The sequence below is a fragment of the Etheostoma spectabile genome, chromosome 4, assembly GCF_008692095.1.
Source record: "Etheostoma spectabile isolate EspeVRDwgs_2016 chromosome 4, UIUC_Espe_1.0, whole genome shotgun sequence".
NCBI classification, from domain to species: Eukaryota; Metazoa; Chordata; class Actinopteri; order Perciformes; family Percidae; genus Etheostoma; species Etheostoma spectabile.
This window is the reverse complement of record NC_045736.1, coordinates 2597498-2608785: the sequence shown is the minus strand read 5'-3', so window position 1 is coordinate 2608785 and position 11288 is coordinate 2597498.

Below are 11288 nucleotides of genomic sequence, written 5' to 3'. Positions count from 1 at the left end.
CTATTTACAGCTTGGACCTCGGGCTTGTCTTTATGAAGCAGGATAACTAAGTTTTAACCTCCTCAAATCTGGAATATGGAACATATACTCACTACGAATAAAAGCTGTAGTGATTTTACAATTATTCAGCTAATTTAGTAATGCTTTTTAAGAGACAAAAAATGCACCAGTGTTAGCCAGTCGGCTAACTGTAGTCCTAGTTACCTAGAATGCATGTCTTTATGGTGGAAGGAAACCAGAGCACCGGGAGGATACCCACACAAACACGGGAAGAACATGAAAACTCCACACAGTAAGGCCCGGAGCCACCTGGAGTCTAACGCAGAACCTTATTGCCATGAGGCAGAAGTGCTAACCACTAAGCCACCGTACTGCCTGATGATGTAAGAAGTTAGTTTTCAAATATTGCTGCCTTAACTACACCAAGGACTGATATGCAGCCTTTATTCAACAGAATTTCATCCAAAACAGGAAAACTTGAAGATGTGAAGCATCCCCAATTACATCATGGCGCTGCCTTTGGAGAAATGAGGTCTCTTCATTTTTCCTGTTCACTTGGCCACTCTTTGAAGTAATGTCTACTGGCGTGTAATTGATACGTGCAGCCATTTACAGGGTCCTGATCAAGATCAAGAAAGACCAATTACACTGTGCGTCACTTGCTGAACCCTACTGCAACATAAAACCCTTTAATCACTTTAACCCTTGTGTTGTCTTCCAGTCAACCATGAAAAAAAACGTTTTGTCACATTTCAATATTATCGCTTTTTCCAACATTTTTGTCACTTTTTCAATGTTGTGGGTGCTTTTTTTGATGTTTTAGCCAAAATGTTTGAATATTTTTTATTGTTGACATTTTCAGCGCTTATTACGACGGCCCATTTTTTGTTACAGAAAATGGGTCCAATTTGACCCAAGGACAACGTGAGGGTTAAATGTTGATACTAACGGTGAGCTAACTGCCAACCTCCAAACACCTGGTGAATATGAATCAGCAAGTGCTAGACGGAGCTGACCCTGTGAGGATTAGGTCCTCATCTGTCTCAGCATGTTGTGTGAAAACCAATATTGCGATGTAGAAGTTTGTCTCAAAGAAAACACTAAACTTGGTGATCCTCAGTGTTGACTGTACTTGAAAGCTGCTGTGTTGCCTAAAACAGACCAACAGCAAACAAACAGCTTTAATTAAAGGTTTTCAACAGGTTCCCAACAGGCTTCAGCCCTATATTACTGCGCATTTAATTTTTAATAAGCACAGAAAGTAATATGTTTCACTAGAAGTGTCCCCATTTTCATTTGAAATGGTAAATTGATTGAAATGAGCGTTTGATTTTCAAAATTTAAATCCCATGCAGGATTGGCTAGTCCCACTGGATTTCTTTTTCTCTCCACGTCCGTCTACTTGCGCACATCCGAAAAAAACAACTGACGACACATACAGCAGTTGCATACGGGCTGGTAGCATGCTGATAAAGACACACATTAGCTTACCAACAGCCTGCAGGTGCACTGTTCCAGATGACAGAGAAACAACTGAACTGTAAAATCTTCCTGCTTCCCTGAAAAAACCTGCATTGCAACATATTGCCTTTCCCTGAGTTATGTAAACAAACAATGAACAGTAATGCCTATGGGCTCCGACGGGACCTTATGGAGCGCTCAGGTGCACCTCGTTAAACTCATGCTGCGCTCATGTGCACCTTTTAAACTCTAAATAACTCAAACTGCAAAGCACGCTAATGGCTCTCATTGTAGCATTGCCGTCTCTGCTGAAAAAAAAAGAGTCAAAATCAAGAATGTAATCAAATTGTGACCTTAAATTCAAAAGTCATAAAATCTTGGATTTAGAGAAACTTTAAACCCCTTGTCACCGCCCCGAAATCAATGAATGGAAAACACGTATTCGGGGAAAAAAGGTGGGCTGGGATTGCCCCTACACGGCTCTTACATATTGTTCCCCAACTTGTCATATACAGATGCATGCACATGCACTAAAATCCAAGCGCGGCTGGACCGGCTATTAAAACAAAGAACATAGAAGCTCACATTACAGCACACAGAGAGGACTTCATTCTCTGCTCAGGACACCATTACTCAACTTTGTCTTTACATAGCAAATATGTGTTTATGGTTATACTAATGACCTGAATATAAAGTACAGCCCCTTTGACTATCAAGCATACAAGTCACTTTAAGGCAATTGGCTACAAAGCAACAAATGAGTATCCAGCATTGGAACAAGGAATAAGGTGGAAATAGATTTGAGATTGAGCGTTGGTCTGGGGAGTCTGCTCTGTATTTTCTGTAGAGGTGTGACCAATGGGCGTAGTTCAAATGACTGTACGCAATTGGTAGTTTTTCAACCAATCAGACCAATGATCCAGGTCACGTAGAAGTGACAGTGTCATCAACGGGTTGCTGCGCTTCGGTGGCCGCCATGTTGAATGTAAGCAAGAAGCTGCTTTGTCGCTATTCTCTATTGTCATTGTGTTAAAACCACCAATGGCGCACGTAGTAGTTTGTGATTGGTTTCCGCAAGATTGGGAACTGAGGCAAGAGAATTAATATAATTGTGCAGGTTTCCAGACAGAGCTGCAAGGTGAAATCAAATCGCTGGCAGAGTGGGCGGGGTTTACCCAGTTAAGGATGGAAACCAATTCAACACAAACTTGAGCACCATCCACCAAACTCACCAACCCATTTCCACACATACGTATATATACACATATATACATATGTATAAATTCAAAGGCATTACAACATCTCTTAAGTGTCTAAATTAGAATATAAAGAAAGGAAGGACATGTACAATATCTACAATTTTATGAAAACAACTTGTCATGGACATTATTTAACACTGACTAACTAAGCCAAAAGATAAATTATCCAAACACACTCTACCCATTGTATTTGTCATTCAGGCTATCTTGGCATGTGGCAATTAAGTGCAATTAAGTGGGTTTGCTTTAAATTGCTTTATTCCTTGGCTAAGAAACAAGCATTGAATCACAGTGTGTGCTGTGTCTCCATTAACTTGCTCTGTACAAAATTACAGTCAGCTTTGTTGGACAGAGTAATGCGTTGCAAATCTTATGAGGGGATGTAAAATAGATTACTGCTTGCAATCCATGTGGGGAGTAAAGGAGATTTAATTGAAAACAGAAACATTCATAAAGAGCCTACAGAATTCCAGCGGTTGGAGACTTACATACGAAACACTTATGTAGCTTTCTAAACTTCCACATGCACACACTGTAGGTATTACAGTGGCTATGTAACACATAACCACTATTTCTATGTTAGTGTAACCACTTGTGCTATCAACAAAAGCAAAGCCTATAACGCAACTTTACAAACTTGCATTACTTGAAGTTCTGGAATATATTTAACACTCATTAAATAATACATTTAAAAGAAGATTGTTCTGATGTAATGTAGAAATAATTCACCGGTCTGTATATGAATAATACTAAATATGTTTAACTTACGTTATCATTGAGCTGAGATGTTGAGGTAAATTCTGCTTACATTTGAATTTGTGCGTGACCAAATTCAAGGCTTCAAACATCCAAAACCGTGCTTCTTCTACAATGTATAGCTTCAGTTTTAAGCACAGACATACCCCTGTCATCCATATACTAATACTTGTTTCATCTGCAGTACAATTACTAATGACAGAAGGACCACATTGCTCATTCAATTAGACTAGAGACTGAGCTGTTGCCAATGGTGTGAGCCAAGTAAAGGCCAATGCAAACCTCCATCTAATTGATTAATCTGTGGGGCATTATCCTCGGTCAAATTATGGCTCACACAGAAATACTTCTCTCGGTGTAACACAAAGACACAGGCGCGCACACATAAAGGCATACACGCACAAGTGCACACTACAAATAAGCTATAAAGTGCATCACATCGATAACATCCAAAGTTCTGTGACAAAGGCACTGGTGTGGTATAAAAACCTTTACTGCTTCAGGCACACAGTTGCTTTACAGATTTCATTTCTCAGCAGCAACTTGCCAGAACTGGGCAAATGGGCTTGCAGGCTCACAGTCAACATATACTGAACAGAATTATAAACGCAACACTTTTGTTTTTGCCCCCATTTTTCATGAGCTGAACTCAAAGATCTAAGACTTTGTCTATGTACACAAAAGGCTCATTTCTCTCAAATATTATTCCCAAAACTGTCTAAAGCTGGTGCTAGTGAGCACTTCTCCTTTGCCGAGATAATCCATCCACCTCACAGGTGTGTGGCATATCAAGATGCTGATTAGACAGCGTGATTATTGCATAGGTGTGCCTTAGGCTAGCCTCAATAAAAGGCTTTAAAATGTGCAGTTTTGCTGTGTTGGGGGGGTCTGGGAGGGATTTGAAAACCAGTCAGTGTCTGGTGTTTTGGTTAAGTCGGGTTCAACCAGCTCTCTCTCTTTCTCTCTCTCTCTCTCCACTTTACAATTGTTATATAGTTAATACGACTGGTTGAATAAGCTTGTGAATATAATAAAACGTTAAAAGATGTATTCTAGATTCAACTGACCCATTGCTAAAGCCAGGCTCAGACCACAGGAAATCCAAAACAGATTTAGAAATCAGGTTGCTACACACACATAAGGACAATCGTCATGGATGTTCTTCTCTCTGATCTCAAACATGCATGCATTACAAGATTTGAAAATAATAATACGATTATCGTGCCGGAGGGAGCAGTGCCAACTGTTGTGATCTCTCTCATGTGATCTGGTAGGGAAGCAGATGTAAAAAATAAAATGGAGACTGACATAGTGTGACAACTTGCTGTAGCGTTTATAATGCTATGCAGTGGAGAAAAAAAAGAAAAACGATCGTGCGTTCAAAAATGATTGGGGAGACGCGGTTGTATGTTCTTGGTTCTTCAGCAAAAAATTGGAAAGTACATACATAATCATGTTCATAACAATCCAACTAATAATCCAACATTTTAAATCCTAAATATGTATAATAAGATGTTTGAAATTAGATGTCGCAACGAACACTTCAGGAAGTTTAGGATTGATATCTGTAAACCGCTCAGATTACTAGATAATCTTGGCTGTAATTTTGGTACCAAACCCTAATTTGGCTCCGCCCTCCTACGTTCTTCCGCTCAATTTTCTTTTGCTTTCAGTACCGTCTGGGTTTGCGGTATATTCACGGGTTTTCTCCGGCCAAATATTTTGTGGTCCTATCAGCGAACAGAGGGAGTGTCTGAGAACGATGATGTACTAAATTCTGTACTAATGGCATTTGGTTCGTTGTGGCAACGCTGGTAAAAATCCAGAAGTTAAAGCCCGAGCAACAACAATCTTTGCTGTGTAAATAGTGTGTAATTTTAAGTGTAAATTGTAATTTCCCCTTGTGGGACTAATAAATAAAGAATACATTCATCTTAATCTTAATCTTAGCCACCTTCAAGGAAGTTAACACTTGTCAATGGAGATGACCAGGGCTAGCCAACCCCAGGACCTGGACCAGATTTCTTCTCAGATTATCGGAAGGAGTGACTTGGGGATAAATTGGCCGGCTACTCCTGTAGTCTGAGCCCGGTTTAAACTAGGTTTTTGGTAGCCGCGGTGTTCCAGGCGTGAGGTGCGCAAGCCATAACGTCACTAAAGCTGTTGTTTCCAGCACAAAGTCTCCACAAGTTGTCATCGCGCCATGTGGTCGTGCACCTCGGAATTTCTCTAAACTCGTTGCACGCAACACTTTCAGTTCAACATGGTCGGCTGGGAGGACTGGCCGAGCAGGTTTGCCTCTACAAACATCTGTATGATTCTTCATGTACAGAACACTGGAAGTCAAACTGGTAAAGGAAAAAACATCTTGCTGGAGAGTGAAAAGACAGGATTGTTTTGTCCTTATAGTGTTAAAGGTAGTAATTTGGATTTGGAGATAAACAGTCACATTAATGATTAGAGTAGATAAATGTTATGTTTTGCTGTGCGTAAATGTTTATAATGGAAGTGTGGATTAGCTAGTGATGGCCAAACGAAGCTTCATGAACCAGTGTCTTTATTTTCTGAGCCCACTAGATGGCGCTCTTGGTTTTAAGAGAAAGGCCTAAGGCATTGCAATTCACTATGTTCTCATCCAATTGTTGAACAGAGAGCGCAGAAAGCTTAATTTGGCCATCACTAGTATTAGCATCTTGTAACATAAGAAAACATGTTTTATACTTTGTTCAGAATATTAGCCAGCAGTGAGTAAATTGTGATGCCAAATACAGTTTTTTACTGTTTTAAGTTTTACATTTCCTGTCATTCAGTAACATGGTGATGCCATTTTGTCGGGTGCAAAAGTGGCTCCACAACAATCACAAATTCAGCTCCCAGGACTATATTAATCTGTGCAAAGGGGATATTCTTAGGAAACAAGAAGCACTGTCCACAAAACCCAAGGCACTTCACTAGGTTACAATGATCTGTGTGACTGTAGCAGCATAGTGATCCTGTGTTACTGCTAGTGGAGGGTGTGGAGTTTTGTCTCTCAGGACGTAATGGTTCATTCCATTTCTCAGTGGGCTGTCTGAGAATGGAAAATGATGTGTTTAATACTCCCACAGCTGAAGTCTCACATAAAATGGTTTCCTTTTATAACAATGCAACACTTCTGCCCTGTCCTACAGTTTTGAATATGCACCTCTCTGCTTTAACCAGGTGTTTACTGCACTACATAAATGTCAGCTTTTGTCTAATTTGCTTCCTGGCTGTGTTCCTGCCACAACATCTCTCTCTTCATGTCTCTGTTCGTAATCCTCTCCTGAAACGATCATATTCTTTTCTCTAAATATGGTTTAACACGTCTCCTTGGCTGCAAGTCAAGACAGACACACACACACACACACACACACACACACACACACACACACACACACACACACACACACACACACACACACACACACACACACAGGCCTGATAGTTCCCAATGCTGTACCTGACTCTACATGCAGTCACTGGTCACCAACAGACTGGATAGCCTTTGATAAAACACGGAACATACTGAGTTGTTCTGGAGCATGTGTCACCAGGCATGAGGCAGCCAGCTTCTTCTCCAATTGATTTCCAGCTGACAGTCAAGTGGCTCCCTGTGAAAAATGACCTGTCAAGGCCACTCAGGGGAGCAGATCTAGCACGGAATCACGTAGGGACACTCATGCGTGAGATGGCAGGTAGACAGGCACAGGAGACCCTGAGCCGGGCCTATTGGGGCGCCTATCTGATAAATTGCCCAGGGTCAAGGAAAGCTGGCTAACAAGCCGAGCAGGAAAGTCTCAGTAAGTCATTTTTTATTTGCTTACACACTAAAATTAAAACTTTCCCACAATTACCAAAACATTGCATTCAAGGAGCAAAACATCAGCCTAGATTTGCACAACAGCAAGCACATTGTCAGCTTCACACTTTTTGCAAAACAATACACACGGTGATTTGCAAAACACTAAACACACTTGTCTGGATTTGACACAGAAATGTATCATGATGTCACTTCCTTGCATTTTAAAGTAAAGGCTTTCAAATGAACACACCCATGAACCAATTGGTTGAACACAGCCACCAGGTGTGCAAACATGATTGCTTAATTGTAGACACACCAATCAGGTTTAAGCATTATATGAAATGCAGCAAGCAAGTTCACCTGCCTTCAACCAAAATGGAAGAAGCCAGAAGAAGAAGGATGAGAGTGAAAGGGGGAATCCAGCATTTAACCAAATGCACCAGATGCAATACATTGTCATCTGGGACAATGTGTCATTCCACCACTCTGCTCTTGTCCAGAACTGGTTTCAACACCATCCACAGTTTACAGTACTATACCTTCCACCATACTCTCTGTTTCTAAACCCAATCAAAGAGTTTTCTCTGCATGGCTCCGGCCCCAGGCTCAGGTACCCCTCATTCAGGCCATGGAGGACACCTGTCACCAAGTCGACGCCGCAGCTGTGCAAGGATGGATTTGACATTCAAGACGGTTCTTCCCATGTAGTACAGTTCTTTCCAATTGCTAACACACTAAAATTAAATGCACTGAACACAGTTTTCTGCATAAGACACAACAATCTCACATAAAGTCACATGTTTGCCATTCAAAATGACACTACATGAGCTAATTTGAGAATTACATGTGTCACCTGGCCAAACACCTCAATGGTTAATTGTCAACACTCCAATCAGGATGTAATCACTATGAAAAGAAAAATATTTAGGCATTGTCCAAGCCCTATATATTTTTTTATTTTATTTTTGCTAAAGGACTGAGAGACGACACCATGGTGGAGGAAGGGGCCAAATGTACAGGAAGCTGGCATTGTAAACTTTGTTTTGGAACGTAATGAAATCAGATTACTAGAAATTCAAAGCCACATCATCAAGACAACACCTTATTCAACAACATTCAACGAGTCAGTCTGTCCACATTGTCTCGCATTCTCGAGCAAAACCATATCGTAATGAAACAACTTTATAAGGTGCCGTTTGAGAGAAACTCTCAAGGAAACAAAGAGGTCAGACGAGCATATGTGGATGTGAGTACAATATTGACTTCAGTACACTACACGCAACATTGTTTCCCAGTGTACTGGAGAACACCAGAGTACTGGAAATGGATGTTCATGCAATCCCACATGAGTTCATGTTTATAGATGTGGCTGGGTTCAACCTAGCAAAGACCAGAAGAAGGGGGAGAAACGTCATTGGCCACAGAGCCATTATGGATGTTCCTGGCCAACGTGGTAGGAACATCACAATGTGCACCGTCATCTCCAGCATGCATAGTGTCCTCCATCATCATGCCGACCTTGGACCAGACAACACAGCCCATATTCTCACATTTCTGGACAGACTTTACAACATTCTCATACCACCAGAGCGTATGAACGATGCAGACCATCAAGGAAACCGGTACGTTGGGACAACGTGAGCTTTCATCGTGCAGCTGCAGTCCAAAACTGGTTTGCTGACAGCCCAACATTTCTCGTGCAATACCTCCCACCATACTCACTATTTCTGAACCCCATAGAAGAGTTCTTTTCGGCATGGCGGTGGAAGGTACACGACCGGCAGCCCTTTGTGCGCGTGCCTCTTGAGTAGGCCATGGAAGAGGCATGTGATGAGATTGATGTGGGTGCAATTCAGGGATGGATAAGGCACTCAAGGCGCTTCTTCCCTCGATGTCTGGCAGGGGAAGATATTGCCTGTGATGTTGACGAGGCGTTGCGGCCAGACCTGGTTGTGCAGCAAGATGCTGCCTAATTATTTTTCTTGCCTCTTTTTTTACTGTGATATATTCTTTCTGAAATTGTTTTGTAAGAATATTTTTGTTCAGTCCCATGTAAATATATCTGCTGTGCATTTGTTGCACTAACTTGTTTACTGTAGTGAAACATAAAATAATGTTTTAACAGCGTGTGTGTTTATCTGCAAATATTTCTGTGCATGTGAACAAAATGATACATATTTTAGTATTATGGCAAAGCATACTAAAGATGGGGGTGCTTTTCATTATGCCCAACAGTGTGTAGTTGGTTAGGCAAAAATCTGGTAATATGAATGAAGTGTGTGCCATTTCATGCAAAAGTTTGATTTTGATAATTTTGTGTGTAGTTTCGGTTGCAGTGCTTCATTTTGCAGGATATATGAGGTATTTTGCAGTTTGGGTGTGTGGTTTTATGAATTGTGTTATGTATTTTGGTAAAACCAGACTAGGTTTTAGGTTAGCGACAGCAGTGTGTGACTGGGTCAAACAGAATAAAGTCAAATGAAATGTGTGTGTTTCATTTGGAAAAACAAATATGCTTTTTGTAAATTAGTGTATAGTTTTTGCAAGAGTGATTTATTTTGCAAATGGTCTGAGGTGTTCTGCTCATTGGGTGTGTGATTGTGCTAATTGTGTGTAGTGTTTTGAAAAACCGGTCCCTGCTTTCAAAATAGTGCTTAAGCGATTGAAAAAAACTGTGAGGTAGAAAGAGCGGTTAAAGCATGATTGATATGTATCTCATGTTTAATGAGGGACTCCAAATGCCATGAAAATGATTAAAAATAGGTTTAGAGATATAGACCCTCATTTATGAAACTTGCACACAACCGAAAACAGGCGTAGGACGGGCGTATGGGCGGGGGACCCCGGTGTCCAGCACAGCCCTAACTGGGGGCTATACGAAGGAGACAGGATATTGTGCCTCACTTTTAAAAGGTATAGTGTAATGTTTGGTAATGATATTCAATACAGGAAACATGATGATGCACAACATTTTTATTAATTCTTGAAGTTTTTGTTTGTCTTTTAAAGTCGTCAATGGCCTCAAGTGAAGGATTCTTTCTAACATTGACCAACATATTTCGACTTGTTTTTCCAGCGTCTCTGGAAAAAAGCAGTTCTCCTAACCCCCACAAGTAACCTCAAACAAAAGACACTGCATAAACTCTGCTACCATGTGTTTATTTAAACATAGGAACACCTACATGTAGTCCTATGAGATTGCAATGTAAGCCTATATATTACTATTAGGAGTATACATGTATACATACAAGGATGTATAAACTAAGTAAACTTTAGTTGGAGTCCGATTTACTACAACAACACTGTTGACCGCATCTGTGATCTCTTTCTATTCCCCATTCTTCCTACACCCTAATACCAGTTTTTAGGCTGCCAAATAGGACACACGTTACTGCCAATTAAACTGACATGTCAGGGTTTAAATCTCCACATCTGGAAAGTGCCGCTTCTTAGCTGGATTACATCTGGCCATGTCATAAATAGTAGGGGCGAGGCCTCAAAACCGAGAATATATAGGGGCGTGATATTAAATTACGATTGTTTTCCAGCCGCTGCATTTATCAATGTATGACCAGTCTTACCCTCTGATTGGTGTGATACGAACGTCTCATGAATCCCACGTGAAGCCTGTTGTAAGAGGATTTCTGCACTCATATCTGGGCTGGTTTTGCTTAATAAATGGTGGTTTGTGAGGCCGTTTAAAGAGTGTTCACATGCTCAAGATATGAACTTCATGCAGCACTATGCACTATACTTTAGCATCAACTGTCTCAGGAGTTCTAGTCCTCCTCTTCTCTCCCACAGACTCTGCCTGCTCTCGCTCCTACTCCACGGGGACCAGGAACTGTCACCGTGATCTAGGAAGCCAGAGCCACATCGCTGTTTGGCAGCACTAAAGTAAGCTTAACTTTTTCTCACCACGGATGACTTGGCCATTTCCTACTGACTCCTTGCCAGAGAGGTGTAAAGTTGCTGTCTTTTTCTGAAGT